This window comes from Gossypium raimondii, chromosome 7 (assembly GCF_025698545.1).
Source record: "Gossypium raimondii isolate GPD5lz chromosome 7, ASM2569854v1, whole genome shotgun sequence".
Lineage (NCBI taxonomy): Eukaryota > Viridiplantae > Streptophyta > Magnoliopsida > Malvales > Malvaceae > Gossypium > Gossypium raimondii.
The window spans coordinates 39,524,782-39,528,210 of record NC_068571.1 but is presented as its reverse complement, the minus strand read 5'-3'; positions in this window follow the sequence as shown (position 1 = coordinate 39,528,210).

Here is a 3,429-nt window from a genome sequence, read left to right as displayed (position 1 = left end):
CTAAATGATGCACTTTGGGCCTATAGGATTGCATATAAGGGACCGATTGGTATGACCCGTGTCGACTTATTTTGGTAAAGCTTGCCACCTTCCGGTTGAATTGGAACATAAAGCCTATTGGGCCATTCGACAATGTAACTTGGAGTTAGAACCCGAGGAAAGGCAAGGAAATTAGACATCCAAGAGTTAGAAGAAATTGTAATGATGCCTACGAAAATGCTCACATTTATAAAGACAAGACAAAGTTGTTTCACGATAAGAGAATAGCTCGAAGCATTTTTCAAGAGGACAAAAGTTTTACTTTATAACTCGTGTTAAAGTTATTCCGTGTAAGCTTCGATCACGATGGCAAGGACCTTTCGTTGTTACTAAAGTGTTCACACATGGAGCGGTTGAAATAGAGTGAAGAATCGAAAATTGGTTCGTAGTCAATGGCCAGTGGTTGAAGCCATTTTATGAGAATTTTCAAGCCCACACGGTTGAGGAAATCCATTTGGAACCACCATAGAACCAATAACGGCGTCGAGCTAACGACGTTAAACAAGCGCTTGTTGGGAGGCAACCCAAATTTTATTTTTATTTATTATTTTTCTTTACTTTATTTATTACTTTATTTTATTATTTATTACTTATTTGGATATTAATCAATTTTTCTTCTTTTGCTTAGAAAAAAAAATGAAGCAAACCGTTAAGCAACACTTAAAGCGCATTGAGGCCTGACTTGAAACCTTTGGCCAGCAACTGACCAAGCTCATTGCCATCATTTGTGATCACACGGGGAGTTTTTCTAAACTTTTTCTACCTATTTATTTCTTTTCGTCCACATTGAGAACAATGTGCTTTCGATGAGGGTTGTTGTTGTTGTTCTTTGTGAGGTACTCTTCGTTATTACTTTCATGCCCAAGATTTTTACCAAGAATTGCCTCTTGTTTGTCCTACAAGCATGATTCTTGTTTTACGAGAAAATTACGAATTTTTCATAATTGATACCATCTCCACTATTTTATTTTTATTAGAGTAAAAATAATTGTGACTCATAAAGTTAACTCTATCTTGCTTTTCGTAAAATTGATCAAGTTTAAATACAAAGTGGACACTTAATATGATTGCATGCTAAAATATGTTGATGACTATTAAGGTAATTCTTGAAACTTATTTTTGACACTTGATTATTATTTTTCTCTAAAGTCCTCATAAAAAAGTTATTATTAATATCATTTAATGTTCCGTGGTTATGAGTGCGACTTAAAAACGTGATCGATCGAGTAACGGGGTAGGGTGCTTGGGTTGTCATCCTATTTAGCGTCAAAAGGTTGTGTGACGTGTTAGATAAAACTCCGCTAACCGAATTAATTTTAAGAACATGTTAAATGAGTAACCGGGGTGGGGTGCTTGGTGTCATCTCTCTTTCGCGTCAAAAGGTTTGATGTGTTCTTAAGAAAAATTATAATAAATTAGGAGTTTTTGAAATGAGTAATCGGGTGGGGTGCTTGGCATCATCTCTCTTAGCGTCAAAAGGTTCAAGATATTCCTAAAGCATAAAAAAAGAAAAAAACAAAAGAAAAATAAATAAAAAATTTGGGACTAAAGGAGGAAACAAATAGAGTGTCTTGGTAGGTTTGGTAATTTATCTAATTTTCATTAAATAATTCAAGTTGATTCTAATTTTTGTGTGTATTAATTAGAAAACTTTTTCTATTTTACTTAAAGCAAGCCTAGGGTTCTCTTTATTTTTCATATGCATTTTTGACTGATTTTTATAAAACTTTGGAGTTGTATTTCTTTTATGACAGAATCTAACTTTCACAGTAGATAGGAACCATACTTGAGGGCAAGCATGGGCTAAGTAGGGGGGATTTGATAACACTCTAGAATAACGTATTTTTATGTATTAATTATGTATTTATTCTGAGTATGATCCTGCTAATTTGAGCTATTTATGATCTTTTATCTCATAGGGACTAAATTTGAGGCAAAAGCAAAATTAAGGGCCAAAAGCGTGAATTTAGAGATAAAATGGGCCAATGTGTGACACAAGGAAAAGTTGGTGTCAAAAGTGCAAGCATGGAGGACACAAGGGTTGAAATGCAAAAAGAAGAGATTTTATTTTATTAAACTCTATTTTAATTATATTAGGATAATTAATATTGAGATAATTATTAAGGATTATTTTTAGGATTTTATTTTATCTTTATTTATCTTCAATTAAATGTATTTATCTTTTAGGAATTTAAGTAGAATTAGAATATCTCCCCTAGCACTATAAATAGGGGGTGAAGTGACTCAAAAGGAGAGCCCATCTTTTCTTTTTCTGTAAACACTCTCTCCCCAAAAGTCTAGGCTTTTGTTCTTTTCATATTTCTTTTCAATAAAATCTTTATTTTTATTTTATTTATTTTCTTTTCTACCACAACCATGAGCCACTAAACCCATCTAGCCGAAGGTTGTCAAAAATCCCCAAAAGGGTTATTGAGGCTTAGAATCCGTACTTAGCCTTCTCAATGAGTATTCATCGTTTCTCCGTACTACTGGTGGCGCTTCGTCCATGTCCCTTAAGTAAGCTTTTCAGCGTATGCAAAGGCGGCCGCTTTGTATGTTTTGGGAAGGTTGCACGATCGATTCGTTAGCTTCTGCGTCGAGAGGTTGGCGAGCCCAAGAGACAAAATGGCGTGGGATTCGCCATTGAGAAGCGTTGATCTAGCATAAGACGATCCTGAAGCGATTGTTGGCTAGAGTCGAGTTCCACCAAATTGTAAGTCTAAATCATTGGAGCTGGTGGTCGTGGCGTCCTCTTCCACTATAACGGCTTATTCGGTTTGGGAAGGATCATCTAAAAGCGAGATTTAACCCAAGGCGAACGAGACAAGCTGGAGGTGGAATCTCCCATAAGAATTTTCTTTCTCTCAACTCTATTTTTTATTTTTTTCTAATTTTCAATTCAATATTCTTAATTACATTTTTATTTTATTTTTCGTTTCTAGATCCAACAATTTAATTCTTCTATTGTTTTTTTTTTTTTTTTAAGCGAGTTGTCTTGGGCAAGACTCTTTGGGATATCACGAAACAAGATATTTTGCAAGTCCAGTCCCTGAGGATTTGACCCTACTTCCCTTTTACTATTCTTTTCATTATTTATTAGGGATAGGATATTTTTGGTGCTTTCAACGACCGCATCAATTGCAATGGTAACATTGAATGCCATTTTTTGTGTTACCTTGCTCATTCGATTGCCTTTGTCCATCATACTTTCCTCTGCCTCTGCTTCTTCTATAACCACCACCACGACCTCCACAAAATCCTCCTCTTCCTCGACCTCTATTTGTTGAATGATTATTGTCGCCTTTCACTTGAAATGCCTTCTCTTCACTCTTTTCTGCTGATATATTGATTCTCGCCTCATGAGATTGAAGAGATCCCATCAGTTCATCA